The sequence below is a fragment of the Lepidothrix coronata genome, unplaced genomic scaffold (assembly GCF_001604755.1).
Source record: "Lepidothrix coronata isolate B3197 unplaced genomic scaffold, Lepidothrix_coronata-1.0 Scaffold93, whole genome shotgun sequence".
In the NCBI taxonomy this organism is placed as follows: Eukaryota; Metazoa; Chordata; class Aves; order Passeriformes; family Pipridae; genus Lepidothrix; species Lepidothrix coronata.
In genome coordinates, this window is record NW_016690273.1 from 2,093,859 (window position 1) to 2,119,303 (window position 25,445).

The following is a 25,445-nucleotide window of genomic DNA, read 5'->3' on the forward strand; positions in this document are numbered from 1 at the left end:
GGGTTTTTTTTTTTTTTTTTTTTTTTTTTTTTTTTTTTTTTTTTTGTTGCTGTTGTTGTGTTTTCATTTGTTTGCTTTATTGGTTGTGGTTTTTTTTGTTTTGTTGTTTTGGCTGTGGTTTTTTCTGGTGTCTCAGGTGAAGGATGAATTAATGTCAGTGTTAAAAGCTCTGGCATGGCTGCAGTGGGGCATTCACAGCTCTGTGAAGACACTCACTGGAGCATGTGACTGTGGAGGTACTTAGTGGTTCACTAATTGCATTACTCACTGCAGCTTGTCTGGGCCATCTGGGGGGAACACAGAGCTGCAGGCTCTGGAGTGCAGGTTCAGGTCTGAGGGCTGCAGACAGTTTTCACCTTGTTCATAGAATCCCAGAATGGTTTGGCTGGGAAGGACCTTAAAGATCATCCATTTCCACCCCCTGCCATGGGCAGGGACACCTTCCACTAGCCCAGGTTGCTCCAACCTGGCCTTGGGCACTCCCAGGGATCCAGGGGCAGCCACAGCTTCTCTGGGCAACCTGTGCCAGGGCCTCACCCCCCTCACAGCCAGGAATTCCTTCCCAATATCCCATCTAACCCTGTGCTTTGTCCATGTGAATCCATTCCCCCTTGTCCTGTCCCTCCATCCCTTGTCCCCAGTCCCTCTCCAGCTCTCCTGGAGCCCCTTTAGGCCCTGCAAGGGGCTCTCAGCTCTCCCTGGAGCCTTCTCTTCTCCAGGTGAACCCCCCCAGCTCTCCCAGCCTGGCTTCAGAGCAGAGGGGCTCCAGCCCTGGCGGCATCTCCGGGGCCTCCTCTGGACTCTCTCCAGCAGCTCCACGTCCTTGTGCTGTTGTTCCCCAGGGCTGGAGGCAGCTCTGCAGGGGGGTCTCACCTGAGGAGCAGAATCCCCCCTCCCTTGCTCTGGGATCAGCCCAGGACACTGGGGGGTTCTGGGCCAGGGCATGTCCAGCTTCTCATCCCCCAACACCCCAAGTCCTTCTCCCCAGGGCTGCTCTCCATCCATTCTCCTTCCAGCCTGTGTTTGTGCCTGGGATTGCCCTGACCCAGGTGCAGGACTTCAGACACAGACTGGTCATTTACTGAGGGAACTTAGTATCTTCCCTGTGTTTGTCTGCTGGCAGACAGTCACTGTCTTGTGTGCACGTGTGCCTGGGCCCTGCCAGCTGTGGAAAAGCTGGGGGACTGAAGGACAGGGAACAAAATCCATCAAAGAAACATGGGAAAGCTGCTGTGGGAGCCCTCTGGTAAAAAATGGGACTGAGCAAGTGCCATTAGTGGCAACTGGGCTGTGCATTTTGGAAGCTGTGGATGTGTCACATATAAGTGAGGGAAACATGCCTTGCTGTACCGTGGTTTCTGCCTGTGTTAAATCTGAAAACACTGCTTATAACACAGCAGACCTTGTTAAAACTAAACCTGTGAGTGTGAGTGCCCTGGATTTAAACCAAGGAGAAAAATGTACCTGTTCAGTGCTTGGATGCAGTGGTGAAGTCAAATGCTTGACTTAATGAAGAATCCCACATGTCATTCCTTTTCCTTGCCTTTTCTCCCCATTGAGGGGTGGAATCTGCACTGATGTCCTTCCATCTCTGGCATTATGTCAGGGGATAAAAGAGGCCAGGTGACAGCAAGGAAGCACCTGGAGGGGGCAGTGGAAGAAGTGCTTGTAGGTTTGGCCAACAGAAAGTAAGTCTTTTCTGTATTTCTTAACTAACAATGCCTAAAGACACTCCCCTCTCCTTTCCCTTCCTGGAAAAGGAGGAAAAACATCCCCCAGAAGGCACCCCTGGGGTCTGATAGATAAGCTGTCTGCATTTTTGTGGCAGGGAGTCATCTCTTCCCCTTAGCCCCTGCCCCAGGTAGGCTTTATCTGTCCCCCATCTGGCCCCCAGGGCTCTCTGGTTTTATGGACTTTTGGAAAACTAAATTGTTGGTCAAGTCCCAGGAGCCTCCTGGGTTGGATGGATGTGACTGTAGCTGCTGCTGCTGGGGGGCTTCTCCTATTCCCCCTGGCAACAGGGACTCTCTGGTTGCCCAGGATTGTTCCATCCCACTGGAGCAGGTTACAAGTTTAGTGCCTTTTTATTTTTTTTGTTGGCACTTTGCCTTTTGCCTCCTTCTGCCCTGCAGTGGGAGCAGGAGAGGCAACAGAAAGGGGGCTGAACCTTGTGCTTAAAATCAAACTGTCAGCTTGGTGTGGCTATGGAAGCAAATCCATAATTTTTTTACAGAGAACCCAAGTTTTCTTGAAATATAGGAGGAGAGGAAGAGAGAAATGAGGCTTCAGGTTGCTCCTTGTGCTAGGAATGTGGAAGGACATCCTTCGGCCTGGGGACAGAAAAAAAAAAGGGATATAGATGGAGCTCTGCACAAGAAAGAGGGAAGAAGATTTTTCTAGAAGGATTGGAGGTTGCTGGAAGGGTTGGCAGCAGCAGTGCAGGCACAGTTTTGCTGAGAGCCCTTAGGATCCACACCAGCTGAAATCCTGCGGAGGAGGCAGGGGCACCCTAATGGGAATTGTAGTGTGGCGAGTTGGGAATGGCAGGACGTGAAATGCCTCGGGAGATTTGCCTGCTGCAGATGCTCAGGCTCTCTGGAATCAGTGAACAACCAGTCTCAGTCCACAGGAGGGGGATTTATCCCCTGCTTTGAGGGACAGGAGAGAGAAGAGCTGGTGCGTGGTGGGAGTGAGGAGGGAGCCACAGGATAATGTGAGGCTTGGGCTGGGAATCCTGCTCAGCAACTGGCATGGCCAAGGGCTGTGTCTGTGACAGCCAGGGAAAACAGCAGCCCCAGGGGGCTGCTCCTGTGTGGTGCCAGGTAGGGACCAGCACCTGCCCAGGTGGATGGTGGGGAAGGAGGTGCTTGAGGAAGTGCACAGACCTGACCTGAGATGGGATGTCCTGACCCTGCCAGCCAGGCAGATGAAAAGGACTGACAGCCAGCTGGGGCTGCTGGTGTGGGGTCAGGGGGTGGGTGTCCCTGGGCTGTGCAGCCTCCGGGCCACCAGCAGCATGTTTGTGTCAGCAGGGTCCCACACGTCTGCAGGGGCTTTCTCTCCAGACTGATAGGAGCAAGCATTGCTCTCTTGGATCATCCCAAATCCTTGCTGACAGGAAGAATGTGCGGGTTTCTTGCCTCGTGGCTCCTCTGTTCCAGCACACCCTGCATGCACAGGCACACGGGCACCTCGTTGTCCTATTGGGTTTCAGTGCCTCTCTTGGACAGGGAATGCTCATTTGAAGAGGTTTGTCAGCACCCAAACCTGGGTCACTGCTGGGAGGGGGTCCTGGGAAGGCATCTGTGTTCTGTGACCCTGTTTGTACACAGCCTGCAAGGATCCTACCTGCTGAGGGCACACCCGTGTTGGAAGGAGGGGAAAACAATGGCAAGGATGAGGATTCAACAAAATGTCTGCGACAGACAGCAGTCTCTCCTTAGGCAGTCCTAGAAAGGAAGTATCCCTTCTCTCAAGCAGAAGCTGGAAATTGCTTTATTTTTTTTGTACTTTTGAAAGTTATCCAAGGGAGCAGTAAGGGTTGTCAAGCATTTTGAGAGTAACCTGAGATTGTTGCCCTAAACAGACTTGTTCTGGTTCTAGGCCTGCATTAGTCTTTGTGGAAAGGAAGAATTTAATCCCCATCACCTTCGTGTTGGCTCTAAGTGTGTTGTGAGTCAGGTTTTCAGGTGTTAAGACAACCTTGGTTTGGTGAGCCCTGCTCTGTACTTTCACTCCTACCTGCTGCTCAGTCACCTCTTTAACAAACGTGGGCACATGGAGGTGTTTGTACCATCAAAGTGCCTGATGCAAATGTACAATCTTCTCTCAACACATCCTTCCTTCCTTAGTGCTGGAGGTGGTGGGAGGAATTGGATATGAAACACTCTTTATCTCAGTAAGAGAAGGTGTCTGAACCTGTTTGCACTTCAGGGGCAGGTACTACACCTCCTTTTATCCCTGTGAAAGACCAGCTTTTCTTCTTTTGTTTGCAGGGTGCTTTGGGCTTTCCTTTTGCTTGGTGGCTCCACAAACCACATGGAGTAGGAAGATGCCAGAAATATGGGAAAGGAGAGGCAGCTGTGTGCGTGGTGTAGTCTTCTGCTTCCCTGCAGTTGACTGTGGCAAGTAAATGAACCTCTGATCCGTAGCAGTTCCTGGCCACCAAACACTTGCCTGGTGAATTTTAACCAGCAGGAAGTTTGCAGAAAACATGTTGAGAATTGTCACTTTAACAGGCTGGCACTGTGATAAGAAAGCACCAGCACACAGGGCAGGTTTTGTTCACAGGGGGATGTTTTTGCTGTATTTCATCAAGCCATTCCCAATCCTGTCTTTTTCGTTGGAGTCACTCTCTTCCCTCCTGAGTGTACCCTGTTGGCTAATTGCTCTCCTTCCAGGGGTTCTTGGTGCATGTGTCCATCCCTCCTGATCTTTACACACCTGTTAAAGAGAACTGGTAACCCTTCTCTTCTTTCTCACAAAATGCAGAGAGCCAAATGCTGCTGGAACAGCCTCTTTTTTTAGCCATTGAAGGTGACTGTTTCTGAAGGAATTGAGAAGTGCTGGAATCTGATCTGTCTCCCAGATCAATTGGAGCATGTTTTTTGTGTGTGCCACTGGATGTTTCAAGACTGGGATGGTAATTGCTGCAGGTTTGACTTGGTGGCATATTGGGATGGAAAGTCTGGAGGAGTGCACAGACTTTGGTGCCTCTGGGACAGGCTGTTCCTTGCTCAAAACTGAGGTCACTTTGTGTGGTGCCATAAAACACATCCTGGCTTTGCCTAAGTGGGTAGGACAGTTGCTATCAATGGAGTTCCTCTGGCTTGCCAACAGAACTTAATCCAGCCTTAAATCTTGTCTTTCCAGTTAGGTATGGCAGTGTCATTCCTCATGGATGCTTTCCTTTAAAATTGCCTCTGTTGTGCTCGGTGGAAGAAGATCATTTCTACCCTCCTAAGGTTTGGAAAGAGGTTGAACCAATTTGTCTTTTGCTAACCTGTGCCAGTGTTTTCTGTATTTGAAACGCTGTTTCTCCTAGCTGAGATTAAAATGTTGGATTCCCCATTCTCAATTAACTTAAAAGTGTTCTGAAATTCAGGGGCTGAAAGTGTGCCAAGGTAGAGTTGTTTTGTGTCACTTCTTTTTGCAGAATAAGATGTAACTTGTAGAAATCCTCAAGAGAATTTAAACACTGATGGCTATCTGCCCACCTATATAGCTAAAGATGCAGTGATGTCAGTGATTGTCAGAGCCTGGGTTTTTCCTTTCAGATTCATCCAAGGTTTGTTCTGGTGTTTGGGTCTGTTTTAATCTCCCTGTCTTGTTATCAGTCCTGCTGCCCTCTCTGTACTTGGGTTGCAATGCCTGCTCCCACTCCAGAGGCCTAAAGTAAACATGCTGCTACTTTGGTTCAAGTGGTGTCTTGAGTTTTATTTGGAGGTGATTCTAACCCAGCACAGCCCTCCATGTTTATTTGTGTTAAAGTGGTGTCCGGATACTGACCTGAAGGCTCGGTGTGCTTAAGCATTTCATGTACAATAGTGTCAGTCTCATAAAGAAAACGCTAATAAAGAAAATAAATAAAGAAAATAAAGGATCACAGGGTGCTCTGCCCCATGGCCCAGTTGCAATGACCCTGCCCGGGGCTGCAAGCTCACTGTGTAGTGCAAATAAGGAGTCACCTGCTTACGCTGGTACTTGTGTTATCTGCCAGGGTGAGCGAAACTTCTCCTGGCCCCTGGAGTGGGGCTGCTGCTCCAGGTGTGGAGCCAGTCCCAGCCAGGGCACAGGAGCCTCACCTGCAGCTGATGGGGTTTGCACAGCTCCAGGGCTGCTGAAGGGTATTGGTGCAGATGAGAGTCCATGTCCCATGGTGTCCATGGGGGCTCTGCTACAGAAGGAAATGGGTTTGGGATTTTTTTCCTGTGCTGTTGGAATTGCAGCTGGTGGTCCTTTCAGTTCTGGAAAGCTGGTCCTAGAAAGAGACTACTGAGCTTTCTTAAAGTAGCTAATTAATTATGCATTTAAGCTTGTCTGAGTGAGACACTGGCCAGCCGGGCTGTAATAGGATTGTTCCGGCTCATTTTAATTGGGCTGATCTGGCTTGAGTGGATGCTTCAGTGTGGGGCAGTGTTTGGGAGCAGACTACTCTGGGAAACCTGCAGCCAAACCAACCCCTTCCCAGAGTCACCCAGGATGGGTCAGGCTGGAAGGGCCCACAGTGGGGCATCTGGTCCCACCTCCCAGCCTCCAGCAGGGCCATCCCAGAGCACATGGCACAGGAGTGTGTCCAGAGGGTTCTGGAATATCTCCAGTGAGGGAGACTCCACATCCTCTCTGGGCAATCTGTTCCAGTGCTTGGTCAGCACAGCAAAGAAGTTCTTCTTCATGTCCAAGTGGAACTTCCTGGGCATCAGTTCCTGCCTGTTCCTCCTGTGCCATTGCTGGGCCCCCTGAGCAGAGCCTGCTCCAGCCTCTGCCCCCTCCCTGCAGCCCCTGACACACCCTGGGGAGGGCCCCTCTCAGTTACTCTGGAGGCTGAACAGCCCCAACTCCCTCAGCCTTTCCTGCTCCCAGAGATGCTCCATCCCTTCAGCATCTCTGCAGCCTGCGCTGGCCCCACTCCAGGAGCTCCTTCTTGTCCTGAGCAGCCCAGAGCTGAGCCCAGCCCTGCAGATCCCTCCCTGACCTGCTGAGAATGTCCTTCCCAATGCACCCCAGGATCCTCCTGGTCCCCACAGCTGCTTGGCGTTGCTGTCTGACCCTGTGGCTGTGTGAACCCACCAGCAGCTCTGAGTGATCCAGGTGGCAAAGAACATTCCTGATGCTCACCCTCACTAGTCCTTGCTGCCCATGCTGTGGTTCTGGATGTCTCTGTGCTGTGGATATGGCGGCCTTGGCACTGGGGGTGACCCACATTGGGGGTAATGATAATAGTCTTCCATAAATATTTGAAGTCAGGAGTTACTCATGCATACCTTATTCAATTTGATTTATTTATCTGAGCCAGTGTTGAGAGCAGAGGAGTTGAACACTCGGAAGGGCAGGGGAAGCCCTGCCTCCAGACTGCTTGTGTGCATTCAGCACAGAGCTCCTGAGTCAGTGGTGTGCAATTGTGTCAGGAGTTTATTTGGTTTTCTTCCTAGGGCTTTCACTCAGGATGTTTCCTTTTAACAAAGAATTAGTAGGGTTTTAGTTTTTTAAACATCCCTTATGTAACCTCCAAAGTATATTTTAAGCAGCAGTTTGCTTTTTTTTTCCCTCTTCTTTTTTTTTTTTTTTACAGAAGTTGTCTGTGCAGAAATAGCAGGACGTGTCTTTGATGGGTGGTTGTTGCTCTGTTTTGCACCTTTTATGGCTTTATGGAATTGCTGTTGCTCTCCCTTCCTTGGCTGTGGGAATTCCCTTTGGAAACCATTTAGATGCTGGGGGAATTTGGGCTGTGCTTTGTTGAGTCTGAGAGAAGGTTGTCCTTCCATCGATTAAATTTCTTCTCTGTAGGCAAGGAGATCAGGACTTACCCCTCGTTAAAGCAAGGAGAGTTGGTGTGAGCATCTCACTGGCAGGACTAGCTCTCAGCTTCTTCCCTGGGAAAGCAGCTTGGCTCTGTGGCTGCTGCCTGAGGGAGGGTCCAAAAATCTCCTCTTGCTGCCTAAACGGTATATAAAAATACAGTAAACTGGTATTTCCGCCTTTGGGGTTTAGATCAAGCTTTAGATATAACGGTGACACAAACTGGGGAGGAAAAAATCATGAATAAATAAATATGTAAAAGCTCCCAAAAAACCTGCTACCTCTGAATGCTTCACTGTAAAAGTATTTGACTTTACTGGCTTTTTTCAAGCCTTGGCTTCTGAGCACCTTTCAAATCAGATGTATTGCTGAAACCAGTTTGCAATAATTGTAGTGTTGCTACCAAATTTGCTGTGTGTGAGAGGAAATCCCTTCCCCCCCTGCAAATGAATTGCTGTCAGGTCAGTTCTCCTTTTTATAGAAGGTGGTTTGCTTCAAAAGACTAAAAGTATGAATTCTCCATCTGATATTTGACTTGAATGGGTAGCACTGCTAAAAAATTAATGGAGTGGAATAGCCTGGATGATGATTTCTCCTCTGATGTGAAGAAATTCGATGATGTTCTTTCCTTTTTAATTGCCTGACCTGCTTTCTTCTTAACTATCCGTATATGCATCTCGGTTTTTTTCTTTTTTCCTGTGCATCCAATTCCCTGGGATCCTGGTGCTGGTTGGCAGGTTGGCAATTTACTCTGGCATTGCTCGTAGAGCTGTGACTGGGGCAGCTGCTGACGCGCCTAATGTGGCTCCGCACGTTTGATGTTTATGCTGATAACCCCGGGCGGCTTGGGATGCTTCAGCTGTACAGAAATGGAGCTGAAATAAAAAGTTTTCATACTTGAAGACAGTTTCCTGCACTGGGGGTAGCTGTGGTTTCCGGTGCTGACCTTTGGCTGCCACGCCACGACCAGCTGCGTTGGCTTTGCTGCCGGTCCCGGTGGGAAGGGGCAGCAGAGCCGTGCTGGGTGTCCAAAGCCATCCAGAGCAGCCCTGGGTACCTCTGGGACAGGTGGCAGGGGCTGGACTGGCCACTGGTTCCCAGCCACTCCCTGGGTGCCCTGGCAGTGAGGGGTGGAGACGTGGTGCCCAGGCTGGGAAGGGGAGAAGGGGCAGCCCCTCTGCCTTGATGAGCTCACCCGCTCGTCTCCGTTCACGTGCACATGCAGATTTTTCCAGGGAGAAATGAGGACAGGGCAGAGACAGATTTTACTCTGGAACAGTGTTTTATGTCACTTTGCAGCAGTGTTTAATTCCCGTGGGCAAAACCAAGTGGTGAATACCTTGTAGATTGCAAGGAAGCGTTAATTACCGTGCAATCTTCTTCTCCTTGGCTTGACTCGTGCCATTTTAAAAGCCAAGGTATGGCATTTTCCATAGCTGGATTTGTTTGTGTGGGAAGTCAGAGTTACATAATTAAAACAAATCCTATTCTACAGTTCTATGTTTTCCAGCAAAATGTTTTGCCTCAAATAAGTACTGTCTGTAGCTGGGTAAAAACGAGGAGTGTCTTTGTTGAAGTTGTTTTTCTCTTTCAAAACGTTGTTCATATACTCTCCCTAATTGGCATTTTCAAATATTATTCTTTGTGATTGTTTTGTGGTCATTGTCTGCTATGGTTTGAAAAAGCTCATTAGGAAGAAAAGCCCTTGATGGCCAGCTGAGGGGTGGTATTTATGATGTGTGATGTGTGCTGGGTTCAGTGGGGGTGGTTTGCAGAAGGTGTCTGTGCTGCTCCAGGTCCTGCCCTTAACAAAAATGGTCCTGCTGAGGAAATTGCTGTTTTCCTGTCTGCCGTGCTCGAGGGTCTGTGTGTGTGCTGCTGGATAGTGGGGCATTGCTACCACAGCTCTTGGGAGACAGGCTGGGGTCTGCGTTTGTACCATGTGGGTATCTGAGATGTGACCGCAACTCTTGAGGTCTTCAGGGAGAGGTCTGAACATAAATCATAGCAGAGCTGCCTTTGGAGGGGCCTTTTGCTCCCCTCAGCGTGGCAGGGATGTTGAAATGCAGTGTGTGGTGTGAGGGGCACCTCAGCTTGCTTCTCACATGGGTCTTCTTATTTCATGGCACCTTGATGCTGCCATCACATACATGCCATCATTTCCAACATAGGTTGGAAAAGACCTCTGGGATCAAATCCAACCTGTGACCCATCACCACCTTGTCAACTAGGCCAGAGCACTGAGTGCCACATCCAGTTGTTCCTTGGACACCTCCAGAGGTGGGGACTCCCCCACCTCCCTGGGCAGCCTCTTCCAATGTTTAACAACCTTTTCCATGGAGAAATTCCTCCTGATGTCCAACCTGAACCTCCCCTTGGGTATGACCCTGAAATACCAACTGCGCTTTGGGCATCTGCTTAACTCTTATGGTGTGTAAATGAAGGCCTTGGGTAGACAGGTAAAGCCGAGCACATGCCTGGGCCTCTGGGGGACTGAAACCATCAGCAGCAGCGTGGAAAAGTGGAAAAGCCTGAACTGAAAGGGAAAGCATCAGTTTCTTAAGGACATATTGCAAGGAACAAACCATGGGGTTTCAAAACTGGCTGTTCCACAGCGGCTGCGTTTCTTGTGGCGCCCGGTTCCGTACCTCTGCCCGTGTGCCTGCAGGCGCTCTGGAAGTGCCAGCCTCGGAGCTGTGTGGAGCAGCTCCCCGTCAGGAACTGACCCGGGGCGCTGTGGAGCCGAAGGCAGGAGTTCTGACAGCCTGTGAGACACGGATCCCTAATTGAGGCCTCGCATCCTTTGTGCGTCAGCGGCAGAAGGGGAATTACCAGTTGGTTGGATTCACAGAGACAGCGGGTTCGTGGCGATGGGTGAGCGGGGAAGGGAGACCAGACGGAGCAGTTCTTCTTGTTCCTGCTATCCACATTCTCCATCTCTTCAGAGCCTGCTTTCTCAGCAACAAAACATGCCTGTGCTGTTCCTGGCTTGGTGGGGTTTGTCTTGCCAAGCGAAGGGCTGATCCTGAAAGGCTCCCGAGGGGTGCTGTGAGGAGCCTCCCCCTGTTCCCTCTGTCAGGAAAACTTGTGCATGCTGTTAGCACAGCCTTCCCTGACTTCACTGAGGGCTCTGGGGGCTTGGGGGGAATCTGGTCCTGAAACTTCCCTGTAATTGGTGTGTTGTTATTTTTGGCTGCGTGGAAACCAGAAAGGTCACTTATATGAACCTTTTCTTCTTTGAATTTCAACATGGCCATTAGCCTTCCTGCAATCTGCCTGCCTGGCTGAGCATGGGAATGTCTGGGACACATCTGTTTCCTGGTCTCCTTGAGTAATTGTGTACAGACCATCTCCTTGCCATCTTCTTACCCTAAAAATCCCTTGGCAACTGGGCAAACCAGTAGCTGAATATAAGGGAAAAAGATCGTGTTACTCCTGTATTGGATTCTGATACTGAGTGCATCCATGGGCTATCAGGGATGGGAGAGAGTTGCCTTTGAAACTTGTCATGGAATCATCCCTGTCATTGATTCTGATGCTCCTTTGCCATTGAAATGAAGAAGCAAAGTAACTTTTCACAGTCTTTCCCTTCTGAGTTAAGGAGAAAACGTCCGTGGCTGTGGTATTTGTTACAGCAGAGCCCTGCTGTGCCTGTATGGCTGAATTCTGTGGTGGTGTTGATCCTCAGCCTGCTCATCCCATCTCCCTCCCGGCCCCTCGAGTGAATTATGCCTCGTGTTCAGCACAGGGCCATCTGTTTTCCTGTATGTTCTCTCCTCTCTGGCAGCCTGATTCGAATGGAAAGGTGAGGCTAAATACACGTGAGGAGGAGCAGCTCTTTTGTTCTCCCAGCAACTTGTTTTCCAGTGGAGGAGCCAGGCAACAGAAGGAATGCTGGGTCTTTAGCTGTCCTCAAAATGTGCTCCTAGTGCAAGAGTCCAGGGGATTATTAACAGCAGAGTCGAGGGGGAACCTGAGTTTTGGGGTTAATTTGGCACCTCTGACTTAAAGGTCTCTTGTGACTGGGCCTGAGCAGCTTTTCAAAGATGCTGTAATCTGTGTTTTGACCTAGTACAGATTTCACTGTGTGACTCCGCAACACTGCCAGATAGTCCCCACGCCCCATGTCCTCCTGATCCATGCAGAGCTATTGCTGCTATCCAGGTTTTCCTGCGCCATCTCCTTTTGCTCTGTAAATGGTAATTTAATTTCCACATTTAGAGACCTTAATTAATTATGAATAAAATCATTTGTATGAATTTTAGAGCTGAAGGGTGACGGATTAATGGCTCTCTGGGAACGTGAGGCAGCTTTACGAGAAGGGATTCAGCACAGGAGTGGCTGTGTCAGCTCTACCCTGTGTGCATCCCTGTGATGTGGGATGGGAGGAGAAGGAGGAGGGCTTCCATCCCCTGGCATCCTGGGGAGGCTGGCATGAGGGAGAGAACAGGGAAAGTGTTAGCCTGGTGCTTGTTTCTCTAGAGCTGAGTAGGTTGAGGCTCCCCTTGATGGTTTAATAGGTCTGATGAAGTAAGAATTTGGCTCCAAATGCTTGTTGTCATGTTTTATGCATGGTCAGCTTTTGTTCCTGTCCAGTGGAGTGGAGCACTGTGCAGTCCAGTGCTGAGTGTCTTTCTATGCCTTTTTATCGTTTTTTTTCTTTCTTCAGGGATCATGGAGTTCATTGAAACTTTTAGGCTTGTCCTCAGGTCTCTGCAGTGGCCAGACCTGCAGTGACCTCAGCAGTCACCTCTGCTTTTGGCGTGAGGCCGGTTGCCCGATGCCTGCAGGCATCAAACATTTAACAACTGCAACATCTGTCGGGTGCTACTCATGGCTCTCTTCCTCCAAGAAGTGTTTTGAATTTTGAAGCTCTTCAGAGTTCCTTTTTTCTTTTGTTATCCTTCTGCAGAGGCCAGTGGGCCCAAAATTACTTCTGCTGTCCGTCTCCTGACGCAGCATCGCCTGTTTGATGTCTCTGTGCACACACATTGCACTGTCCTTCTGCTCTGACCACGGATCCTTCTGATTCTTGGGGAGGGTAGAGAACAGAGCTGAGTCCAGGTTTTGTACTCCAGGCGCTTCTCGGACCAAAAGGGGTTTGTTTTCTTTTCCTGGAAGCTTTGCTTGCAGAAGGGAACACTGAGCAATCCAGCTCCCAGCAGTTTTGTTTGGCAGAGTTTCCTACTCTGCGTTGTCTCTCGCTCTTCCTCTGCAGAGCCGGTGGAAACGTCGTTGTTAATCCCAGCAGCCTTCCCGAAGCCCCTGGTTTTGCGTTCCTGGCTCGTCCCCTTCCCCTGTGCTGCGGGTGTTTGTCTCCGGTCCGAATCCTGCGGGACGGTGTCTTGGCTTGGGATGCAGGTCGGGAGTTGCGCAAGGCCTGTCTGTCTGGAGGGCAGATTGCCATCAGCCATCTCCAGGATTTTTTCATGGAACAATACTTAACTCCAGGGGTCACCTGGAGGTGATGGGATCGTGTTGCCTACAGTGACTGACAGGGCAGGGACAGAACTTTGTGCTGCACAACTTGGTTTGGTCTCAGCATGTGGGACAAACCCACTTGGCTGCGACAGCAGCAGCGAAGGCAAGATGGGTGAAGGTTTTCACTCCTTTAGAACAAACTACCAAAAACCAGTCCAAACAGAAGTGGTCAAATTACTCAGGGGGCCCCTGGTTTTGTATGACTTCTTCATGCTTAATCATTTCTCTTCCAGGCTAATAATTTCAGAGCAGCCTCTTGATCCTTACGCCTCTCTGCATTTTGTTTGCACGTGGTGTCCCTGGCAATCATCTGGTTGTCCAAATCTTCCTCTCCCTCTTTACAAAATATAGCCTACGTTGTGCTTTAAAGCCATGCCTGGTACTCTTAAAACATTGGTGGTGTAGCCTGGCCTGACTTTGATGAGGAGATTCCTGACAGGAAAAGAGAGGCACAAGCTGGAAGTCTTTGTCTGGGTGTTTTTACCCCAGTACTTCGTAGAATCAGGCAATCCCAGAATGGTTTGTGTTTGAAGGGACCTTAAAGCTCATCCAGTTCCAACCCCCTGCCATGGGCAGGGACACCTTCCACTAGACCAAGCCCTGTCCAACCTGGCCTCAAACAAGTTAGGCTTTACTCAAAGTTTTCTTGAAGGTTTAGAGGAAAACCAAAAGAAAAGGAGATGTTTTTGCATCAATGTATTGACCTGATAACAGTTCTGAAAACAAGAAAGCATGTTCAGCTACTGGAGTTCCCACTCTGGCACAAGGCCACAGCCTCCTACTGAAGTGCTCAGCTGCTTTGGGAACCTGATCACAAATGTCTAATTTACACTGGTTGCACCAGTAACTATAGCTGGGACTGTAACCCATACCACTAGGTCATTTAAAAGAAGAAAAGGCAGGAAAAGCAGAGCTTTGGAGTTTTCCTGCCTGCCTCGGGAATCCTGCAGCAATTGATGTGACTGCTCAGTCTTGCTTCTGTGTAACTGTAGCATTTTAACAAGTGGTTTCTATAGGACGAAAATCAAGTTTCTTTGGCTAAAAACGATATACTACAGTGGTTGTTAATGGGGTGGTGATACAGGAGTGAAATAGCAAGAGAAGGACACATTTGTCTAAGATTTATATAATACAGGGAGTGCTGCCCTTATTTTTTACAGTGTTTTCAAAACAAAAAGAGAGGGGGAAAGTAAAGATAAATGGCACAGGGAGGACTGTGAATGCTGCCCTGTGTCCCCACGCAAGTTTGCCAGAAGGATAAAAGTCCTGGAGTTCTGAGGTCCCTTCCCACAAATCCAAAGGATCCTGGTGGGCAGGAGAGCCCCAGGCTGTTTAAGGGAGCAGCAGAAGGAATTTGGCTGCTCCAAGTGCCGCTTGCCAGGCCCACAGTTCACAGCGAATCATGGGCTTGGATAATTTCTACCCTCTACTTGATTAAGTCTACCTGATTATTTTTAACCTAGAAAATCCCTGCCCTCCCGGCTGGGAGAGGATATTCCCATTAGCTCTGGGAGAGCAGCCTGGTTTTCCCCAGGAGATGTGTGAGCTGTGGGGCTGCTCTCAGGGGGTTTCAAGGTGGCACTGGGTGTTTATGCACGTTGGGTAGAGGTGTCCGTGGGTGTCACTCACTTCCCACCTTGTATCTGTCCACAATAATCTCAATCCTCACTTCGTTGACTTTTGGCCACTTCTTAACCAGAGTTTAAAAAGTATCTGGAGCAAAAACGGGTCGCTTAGCAACGTGCTGGAGCCGAGGGCGACCAGAGAATGGGTCAGTGATTAACAATTATGTATAATCAAGGTTAAAAATGCAGGGCAGTCTGAACGTCCCTGCTCTGACAGCCAGAATATTTCAGTGTTACCATGCTGGGATTTATGGTGGTGGTAAGTAAATTTATACCAGCTGTAGTCTTGACCTCGTGAACGCGATGATTCGAGACTTGAACCCAGACTGAAGTCTCTTTTCTTTACTGGTGTATCACAAAAAACATGAAGTAACTTTTGGGTGTGTAACACAGGCATGGTCTACGTTTGACATGTATTTTTTTCCCCAAGGCTCAGGCCTTCCCCATGCCGTGTGACTTCCCAAACAAACAGAAATAGACCTGCACAGGAGAGTGGAAAATGCAGTCTTGCTGTAGAGCAGAAATGTGGAAGGAATATGGGTTCTGGTTTTGGTCACTGTGTGAATGTTGGTGCACTGTTCCTCCAAGCAAGGAAACAACCAATTCCACGTGAGCTTGATGAGTATATTTTTCTGAGCCTTATTTTGGCAACGTGATCATTTTCCTAAGTCCTTGGTGGTGCTTTGGTTTCTGGATGAAGAGATCCTTGGCAGCTCTTTCTTCTTGCACAGAGTAGAAAAGGACATGGCTTGGTTATGATTTCATTTGCCCCAATAAATGTCCCACACTCCCCATTGCTGCAGGAAAATACAGTGAGAATATCAATCACTAGCACAGCTCTGCATCTCCTGGATGTTTTTATAACTCTGGCAGTGAGAGCAGGGTTGTTTTGCCAAGTCATTTACTTCCATTGCCTAATCAATTCCTAAAGGCTCTTGCCTATTTGCCTCTTTGTTTAATTAACCCTTCTTTTCAGCCATATCCCCCCCAGTTGTCATCCCAAACTTGAGAATCAGGGATCAGCTGACAGTGCCTCTTCAGCAGCCACAGGAAGTGCTGAATTCCAGGAGTCCTGACAGGAGGTGGATTTATATTCCTCAGGATGAATCTCCATCGGTGTCCGAAGCTGACGATGCCACAGGCGAGCAGGCAGCTCTTTTCCTTCACTCCCCTGACCCTTTTTTTCCCCACCCTTCTTTCACTGAATAGACTTATTCCCTGCCAACTTAAATAATGCATGTTTTAAGGATCCCTTTCAGACTAATATTACTCATCACCTTCCTCACCTGCCACTGCTGGTCCAGGAGAAAAATCATCTTAATGCCCCTTTCCACAAGAGTAAGAGGATGTCTTAATAAATGCTTTCCTGGTTTTGGTCATTAAACATGCTCTGCCACTGTGGGCTCTTTATAGCTTCGCACTAAGTGGTAAAATCCATATGTGAGACTTTGCAGAGGCTTTTAGGTGTCATTAGGGATCATTAATATGCAGAGCAATGCCACGCAACAGAGGCTGCTGGGGTAGGAAATGAGATCCATCATCTGTTGTTAGAGCTGCAGGATAACTTCAGGGTCAGCAGAAATCAGGCACAGGGGCTGGACTTGGGCAAGGATTCCTCATTAGGACATGGAGCGTGTGTGTGGATGGTATGGGGAGGGGAAAGGCAAACCTGAGCAGCTTTGGGGTTCCTCCCATCCTCATCCTGCAGTGTTGGTTTGGATCTTCTGGATCCTGTAGCTGTTACAGTCACTCCAGTGACTCCTCAGTGCAGACAGACTATGCCCAAACTCGATAGCTTGGATTGCATTTGTATAAATTGAGTTAATACCCAGTTTCAGGCTGTCTCCTGCCTGCTTCCACAGGCCAAGGATCTTTTTTCCTTTCTTCCTGCCTTCTTGATTGGCACCTTCATTTCTGCCTTATGAGTCTTTTCTTGGTTTTGGTTGGTTGTTTGCCACCAGAGACTGATTTCTACACCCACCACACCACCTAGGCAGGTGGTTGCAGGGGGGAGTGCCTGCACCTGTTTGTGGTATCACAGATTTTGGGTGATTTTGGTGCCTTTGTGGGTAGCAGTATGGGCTGCCTGGGGGTGCTTGTGAAGGAGGTCTGCTTCCCCTTTACCTGTGGGTATAGAATGTCTTCCCAATAGCCATCAAGAGCTTTTTCTGCTTTGCTTTCCTTGCTCTGAAAGGCCTGGGAGTATCAGGAGCAGGGGTGGCAGGGAGTAGGAATGTTTCCTGTGATCTGTCGTGGATCAGCAAGGAAGGGAGACCAGCTGAGCAATGAATTATGTATCTCCTCTTTAAATAAAGAGCATTTCCATGCCTTGGAAAGTTCAAAAGATTATTCTACGTGCTGGTTTCTGATACTGGACAAGCTGGAAATGTTAGTGGGTATGTTAATGTTGCTCCTGGCCCTCACAGCGTTCACTTCTGAAAAATAGAAATGGTTTTAATGTGCTTGGCCTGGGAGCTTTGATTTGAAATGAATACTGTCAGCCGTGTTAAAAAGATGATAAATTACGCTGAAAAACGTGTTTTGGTTTCCAGCAGCAGCACTGGGGTTGTGCCACAGTTACAGGAGAGGCAGAGTCATTCAGAATGCAGGTGTTTGCCCCTCCTGGCTCTTACCTTGGCACTGCTGGGCCGCCTGGGCTGGTGCAAGGTGTTCCTGCCCAGGGCAGAGAGTTGGCATTGGAGGGGTTTAAGGTCCCTTCCAACCCAGACCAGTCTGTGATTCCAGGGTTGTCCCGTGGTTGCTCTTGGCTGGGAGTTAAACCAGCTCCCTGTGCAGCGACTCCTTTTTCCTCAGGCTCAGGATCACAGAATCACAGAATAATTGAGGGTGGAAAAGCCCTCCCAGACCATGGATCCACCCTGTGTCCAGTGCCCACCTTGTCCCCCAGCCCAGAGCACTCACTGAGTGCCATGGCCAGGCCTCCCTTGAACACCTCCAGGGGTGGGGACTCCACCACCTTCCTGGGCAGCCCCTTCCAGTGCCTGACAACCCCTTCCATGAAGAAATTTCTCCTGATGTCTTGGGGACTCCTGCTTTTTGGGATAATTTTTCCTGTTGCTGGCTGCTTTATGTGCTCATTAAAAGCAGTGGGGATTCGTGGGTAAAAGGGAAGGTAGAAAATGTAACCCAGAGTAAGCTCTAATGTGTTTGTAGATGAGAACCAACTTGACGTGTTTCTGTGTTTGAGATTTATGATCTAATCATTCCTTCCCCTGCACAGCAGGGACTGGAGCAGCGTGTAGTTATTTACATATAGGGAACATTAAACAGCCACCTCTTTAAACCATATGTGAACATAAAATCCAACAACCACTGCTGAGTAATGAGTCTTTGCGAAAGATGAGAATAAAAATAAAGTGGAAACAAGCAGAATGAAAAGGTATTATTGCAAGAAGTAGCTGTGACAGCAGCACGTTATATCCCTGTGGCAGGGTGAGAACGTGACCCTGTGAATGTGTCCTCCTGAGTTCACACTGTACACGCTGAACACGTGCACCAGCTTTGCTCTGTGCTCCTCTGGAGCTGTGATGGGTTTTGGGATGCCGTGAGGAACTAGAGGATCTTTGAGTTTGGAGGTTAGCAAAGGGGGTTAGCAAAGGGGCTGTTAGTGGTTTCTCCCCCCCCTTCCCTTTTCAGGAGAAAAATGCATGGAAAGGGCATGTTCTGTGGAGAATTTGCTGCTCTCTATCATATGAACCCTAAAATACTGTGTTTTTATGCCTCTTTCCACTGGCGGCTTAGTTCATTGAAATGGACTCTCCTGTCCTTTCCCATTTCTAGTGCTACTTACAAACAGGAACTTGAAAATAATTCCCTGATAAAGGGGAAGGCATCCCCAAATGGGTACAACTGCATCCTGCAGAGGCCAGGATTATCCCAGAGGCACGTGTTGTCGGTGGGTCTCAGCACACAGGTTAGATCCAGAAGCTGGTAGTTGTGACTGAGAAATGTATTTATTCCTTCCCAGTGAATCCCCTCGTTGCTGGGGTCACTCTGATGGTGAACCTGAGAAGAGTAACTTTGGGATTTAGAATAAAATAAGAAGCAAATTTCTGTGATATGGGGGTTAAGATACTGAGTTTCTATCACAGAAATAAGACTGTTTTCTACTTCTAAAACACCCTTTCAATGGCATTTTAACAACATAACTGTCCTTTGTGTATCTCATCTTTTAACCCTCTGCACTGCTGGGCCCTGAAAGGAACACGTTAAAAAATGTGGAAGGCAGGGGGCTTCAGAAATTTTTTTGTCCTTAAATCCCCACTATTTTCAAGTAGGATTTTAGAAATCTCTGCTGTATTTTAATTTGGTTTGTCAGAGTATAATTACCATGGATGAGGTAAAAAACTCATTTAAACACGGCAAGTGTGGTGAAGAATCCAATTTTCAGAAATCAGTGGAAATGTAATTGGAGTCATTAAGTGCTGACTTCGTTAATTAAGAGTCGGGTTTTGACGTTTCAGGCTTCTGCTGCTAATTGTCCGTGGAGAGGGTACAAAAATGTTGTGTTTGCCGAGGAATTGGTGGCTCCCCGGACCTGTGGAGCTGCTGGCCACACTCAGACAGGTGTTGGTAGCATGGCAAACAGTGCCTCCTCTTTATTTGTGTCACAAAGTACAGAGCCAAAGCAATCCCTTTAGGATAATATTCAGGAGAAGGGTTTTTCTAAGCAAGAGATGGATGCTCAGCTCCTCAACCTATCTTGCTTTCAAACTTGGATCTTGGGTTGCAGGTCCATCTTGATAAAATATCTGAATCTCTCTGCAGACTGAAAGTGCTGAGAAAGTTTTGAATAAAAGAAATCAGTGGTAGAAGTGCATCCTCATCATTCCTTGTTTTCAGAATTATCTTTAGGAAGTCAGGATGTTCTGCATTTTTAACTCCTGCAGTTTGAGCAAGATGCTTTTGTTATGATAATGGAGAAACCATAAAAACTCCTGACATGCTGATAGTTATCATAATATAAAACAAGCCTTATGCTTACTTTCCTATTAAAAATTCTAATTTTTCCAGAGCAATGGCACTTATAAGGTGTTTTTCCTTTCATTTTGTTGTTTTCCCAGCACCCAGAGGATGCTGTTTGGGCCTCCAGCATGGGAGCTGAGGCGAAAGGTTTTGTGCTTTTGAGCTTTTACTCCCACAAACAAATCCATCTCTTGCTCTGAGTTTGAGCCTGTGGTTATCTTCTGTCTCCTCAGAAGCCAAAGTTCAGCTAGAAAGTTACCTAAAATGTGTTTTTAGCATGTTGGCTGTGCTCATTTCTTAGATGCGGGAAAACCACGGGCAGCTTAAACACCTGTTTTACCCAGAAATCCCCTTTTTGGGATTGTGGTGTTTTTTCACAGTGCAAAAGTGTGCTTCCCTTCTCCTCCTAGAGGTTCTGACCCTTGAAGCTGAGTGGGTGGTTTCTCCTGAACTTGTTCACGTTAGTGTTGGATGTGGGGCATCCATGGGATACTCTTTGGAACTGGACACCCTGAGGGAGGGCCCAGAGGAGTAGCCTGGGCCATGTTCAGAAGAAATGATCATGGAATCACAGGATATCTGGGGTTGGAAGGGGCTCTTGAGGATCACTGAGTCCCTCCCCTGGTCCCTTTGCAGCCTTGTGGTTTCTGGGTGACGCACTCCTCAGAATACCTGGCAGTGGCTGAATGTGGTATGACAGAAGCCAGGGAAGCACCTTAAGTAGCTGGAACAGGCTGGAGTCATCATGCCAAGCTCTTCTGACCAGGCTGGTTAGGAAGGACTGTCTCTTCATTGCCTGGGCTTCCATACAGTCAGAGAGCAGCCCTGGTGCTTGCTGATGATTCCAGGCTGGGCTTTCTGTAGCGTGTTGTCCCCGTCTCCCAGACACTGAGCTTGCAGCTAGAGATGAGGGGAGTAATGAGGATACGCTCTGCTTTAGGCATAATTTCCTTTTCCCTTCGCTGTTTCCTTTTGTTTTATATCTTCAGGCAGCCCATGTTGCTGCCTAATTGGATTACTGGGTCACTTGCTGACTGTGGGCCGTGCAGGACTGGGACCGGTCCCTGCGGCTCCGCAGTTCGGGAGCTGATGTGGGCTGGCAGCCCTGCTGAGCCACTGCAGTCCTGGGGGCCTCGTGGAAAACGGCATTTCCCAACCTCCAAACCCTACAATGGCTGCTTGCAGGAATGGATCTGTTCCTTCCTTTCACCTGGCTCCTTAGCTTTAGGGAGGAACAATTCCAAATGCCTTTTTTTTGTAGCCTCCAAGTCTTCTGGGGGCCAGGTGGAAATGCAAAGCCTTGAGTGCAGTTCGGGTGTTTGCCTTTGAACAGCTCTCACTTAAAACGAGGGCTCTGTATCTTAAACAAACCAGCTCCTTGCAGTTTCCATGGTAAGCTCTCCTTCATAATTGAACAGGAGTCATAAACGTTGCATAAACCCAGGGAAGCTGCTGCTCTGTGGTGTCAGCCCTGTGTTTGCTCTCTGTGCAGTGCAGCTCCCCAGGGAGGCTCCTCGTGCGTCCCACGGCTGCCCCAAGACTCCTCTCCAGACCCTTCTGCTGAGGAGAAGCCAACTGGAGGAACTGTGAAGGCTGAAGTCTGTTGTCAATGGGACTGTACAGAGGGAAAACTCAGACCTTCTGCTTTCCAGGGATCCCTCTGCAGACTGTGCTGTCAAACTCTCCTTCCGGAGCTGCTGTGTTCACCTAGAAGCTGCCAGACCTTTGGAAAACAAGAGACCTTGCCAAGGTAAGTATGAATGACATATCAGATCATGCTTTTAAAAATCCATTCTTTCATTTTATTTTTTATTTTCAACCAGCTTTGCTACTTCTGGGACAAGAACTTCTGTGCTGTCCCACCTCTTAGGTTTTATAGTTTAAATGTGTGGATGTCTGTTACGATGCCATGTGTGTCCCACCACATGTTACCCCCCTTCCCTCTTCTCTGCCTCTTTAATTATGAGGATTTGAGCCTCACATGCCTAAAGTTTGTCACATGGACCCAACACCACTGAAAAAACTCCAACCCACTAAAAAAGCCCCTGAGACAGCCCCAGGTGTAAAGTAGACCTCAGGGTTTTGATGCCTGAAGCTTGGCACATTGTATTGCCAGCAGTGGAGCTACTTGAAAGGTTTCCCCTCCTAGGGAAAACAGTGACCTTGGCTGTCACAGCACAGGATGATGGTCCCAGACCCCTGCCTGTGGGCAGGATGGTGAGGGATGCTGTGCTCTGAGCTTGTCCCTGCCAGGAGCACAGCACTTCCAGGCAGGTGATGATGCGGTGTGCCCTGTGTCCTTTTCCGCTGGTCTGGAAGCGTGTCCAGGGGTGTTATGTTACCTTGGAAAGACTACTTGTGGGAGACGACTCGTGGATGTTGTTTTGCTGCTTCTCCTTGCTCGTGGCACTGTGGAGTTCCAGGCAGGGGCTGCTCCTCCATCCTGTGCTCTCGCACTTCCCGCTCACCGCACAGATGGAGTGTGAAGCTTCCCGGTGCTCTGTGGCAGCAGCACCCACAAGCACAGAGTGACAGACTGATCCCTGGATTCCCCTCCTTTCCCTCCTCCTCCAGAGCCAGCAGAAGAAAGGTTTTTGTTCTTTTCTTTGTCTGAGTTTGTGTGGTGCAGCGTGTTGGCAACGTGCCTACGGCCTGCGAGGGGAGGGGACAGGAGGGGGGTCAGGGGAGGCCACAGCAGAGTCATCATCATGCTTTTTCACAGAATCCCAGAGTCGTTTAGGTTGGGAAAGACCTCTGAGATTGAGTCCAACCTGTGCCTGATCCCCACAGAACACTGAGTGCCATGTCCAGTGTTGTCCCCATCCATCCTGTGGCTGTGGTGCTCTGTCTTTAGGTGTCCATGATCTGTCCAACCTGGCATGGAACACTTGCAGGGCAACCACAGCTTCTCTGGGCAACCTGTGCCAGGGCCTCACCACCCTCACAGGGAAGAATTTTTTCCTAATATCCAACCTAAACCTACTCTCTGTCAGTCTGAAGCCATTCCCCCTTTTCCTGTCTCTCCAGGCCCTTGTAAATAGTCTCTTTCCATGTTTCTTGTGGGCTCCCTTCAGGTACTGGAGGTTGCAATTAGGTCACCCCGAAGCTTTTTCTTCTTCATGCTGAACAATCCCAATTCTCTCAGCCTTGTAAAGGATTTAGGAAAAAAACCCAAACCTGAGGAATTTTCCCTTTAACAATGCCTTGTTGCACAGAGGCAGGATTTCTTGCCCTCTGGCATTCTCATGTCAGGAGGGCTCTGAGTGGCAGAGGTCAGGATTTGGGGAGGGGGCTGTGGGTCCAGGCTGACCCCACAGAGTGACCCATGGAGTGCAATCCCTACAAAGCGAGGCTGTTCCCAGGGGGATCTGGCTGCCGTGTTCCTATTAAAATGTTCCAGAGAGGGGGGGATAAGGAGGAAACTAAGCCCGTTTCCTCTCTTAGATTTTTAGGAGACACTTAAGGGAGCGCAGTTGGATGAGTAAGGGCAAAGGCAAATTGCAGAAAGCACTTACTGGGCTTGTCTGGGGATTTGAGCCGTGCAGTCTGTGGTGCGAAAGCTGGGCTTTGCTGTAGGAAACGGCAATAAAAGCCGACAAGCCTAAAGACCCAGATTAATTTAGAAACTCTGCAGCTCAGGGGAGGGAGGGTAGAAACAGAAGTGCAGTGGCTCAGACTGACCTTTCCATCAACTCCACGGCTCTTCCAAAGATGTTTGTGGTGTCTGAGCTGGGGTTGATCTGTGGGATCCCTGGGTGATGTGGGGCAGCTGGAGCTCAGGCTCCGGGGTTCCTCCTTGCTCACCAAATGGCTCTGGACCTCCAGGAGCATGGGGCTCTTCGGCCAGTGTGGGGTGACACTGTCCATCGGTCTGTCCAGCGGGCTCGGGATGGTGCTGCCAAAGTGTCGGTGCCAGAATCTGTCCCTAAAGCTCAGGACACAGTTTGCAACATGGAGCAGCTCCTCTGTGCAACTTGGAGAGGTTGGATCTCTGTTATATGTGCTGCCTGACGTGGGTCAGTGGGTGTTATACAGGATCTAATTATCCTGATGGCCCAAGGTACAAAAGAAGGAGGCCTGTTCACCTCGGGCTGTGTTGCTGACTGTGGGTGCTTTGCTTCCCTCTTTCCGTCCCTTCCATCCTCTCACAAAGCTACACAGTGAAAGATGATACCAGAATTCCTCTTCCTCAGGCTGCTACAGACAGTTGTTTCTATGATCTTTGTTTACATAGATCCAAGTCAGATTCAAGTGCCTTTTAAACTCAGAGGACTTGTCAGGAGGTGGGAGACTGTCATCCCCTTTAGTCTTTTCTGTACAGGTGTGTCATCGTGTGACCAAATTCTATCCTGAAGTTGTTTAAAAAAGCCCTTACATTGTGATACTTGGAGATGTTCATGTTCAAATGTCACATGGGCATACATATTGTACTTTATAATGGCATCTTAGCAGCTTAGGAAGTGATTAGTTTACTTTCGTGCCAATGTTTTCGCCTGTGCAGAGTGGGAGTTCTTACTGACATGTGCTGAAGTCTTTCTCCTGCCCTTCAGGGTTTAAATAAAAACCACTTTCTTTAGGAGCATGTCAGAGAAATTCTGTTTTGAAAAGCTGTTTGGTTTCTTAGGAGCATGTGCACATATGTTTTTCTCTTTATGTTCTTAGGTTTCAGTGGTATTTAAGCCCCATTTTTCAGAACTGAGTGATTTAGAAGCGTTAGACTCTTTAACAGGACCTAAAGCGAACAAGGCTGTTTCTTAAACTGCTGACACGTGTGTACCCATGTGCATTGGTCATTGGAGGGCCACAGTTGGATCCTTGGATCACTGCAGAAGCTTGGGAGCTCCTCACTCTTTGGTAAAGGCAGTGGGCCGGGGCTGTGCTGTGTCAGCCCCAGAGGGCAAGTTGGTGTCTCATACACTGCCTGGTTTGTGGTTATTCCAGCAAAGAGGTGCAGCCGCTGCTGCCCAGAGGCCTGTGGAGCGTGCCTGGGACTGTGGCAGAGGTGTGGCCCACACTGGGTGTCCAGCCACCACCTGTAGCAGAGGTTTCTGCTTCAGGTCCTGGTGGTCACTGTGCCCTCAGTGTTGCTCCCAGGGGTTGCAGCAGTGATACCTAGGTCTGGTGGCTTGGAATTTCCACTGAGTTTGTGGTCTCTGCAGAGCTTAAATCTCTTCATCATTCTTTTGAACCTTTTTATTTCAGCAGTCAGAACGGGGAGAAAGAGCTGTAAATGAGTTGTAATGCCAGGCTGAGCTGGGAGTGCTGCCTGTTAGGAGTGGGGTGTGCTGGAGTTTGACTAAGCCTTAGCAGGCACTGCTCATTTCACTGCAAGGCCTAAATCAGATTATTGTCTGAGTCTCCCCTCAGCAGTTTAAATCCTTATCAAATATTCTCTGGTCTCATGCATTTGAGTTTCCCTTCTTCACTGTCTGTGGAGTAAAGGGAACATAGTTTAACCCTCACACAACTTTGTCCTCTCTTTACAGCCTTTGCCCTGTTAACTTTCTAAGGACAAAAAGCTCAAAAAATAGATAGAAATGGATAGAAAAACTGTCATGGTCTTTTGTAAACGACATAAGACTATCCAGATGTGTTGATGTAAACCAAGGCTCCAGTAATTCTGAAAATGAGAAGCTCTCCATGCATATACAGCTCCTAGAAAACCGATCCATCAGTTATTTGTGGGTTTTTTCGCATCTGGAACGATTCCCTAATTTTGCAGGAGACTTGGTGTGCATTTCTGCCTGCCTCATTGACTCCTTTGTGTAAAGGACCAGGAATACGGATCCCAGGGAGCTGTATGAACAAATGCTCTGGTTCAGTGGTGGTGTGCCC

At 48.7% G+C, this 25,445-nt stretch overlaps 1 long non-coding RNA gene across 1 annotated transcript in view; it reads left to right on the forward strand.

Annotated features, from left to right (window-relative positions):
- Nucleotides 1–25,445, forward strand: part of LOC108500749 — a 27,644-nt gene extending 2,199 nt beyond the window's left edge. The window contains exons 3-4 of the long non-coding RNA XR_001875980.1: nt 21,103–21,360; nt 25,333–25,445. This is a non-coding gene — a long non-coding RNA (uncharacterized LOC108500749). The remainder of the gene's footprint in view (nt 1–21,102; nt 21,361–25,332) is intronic.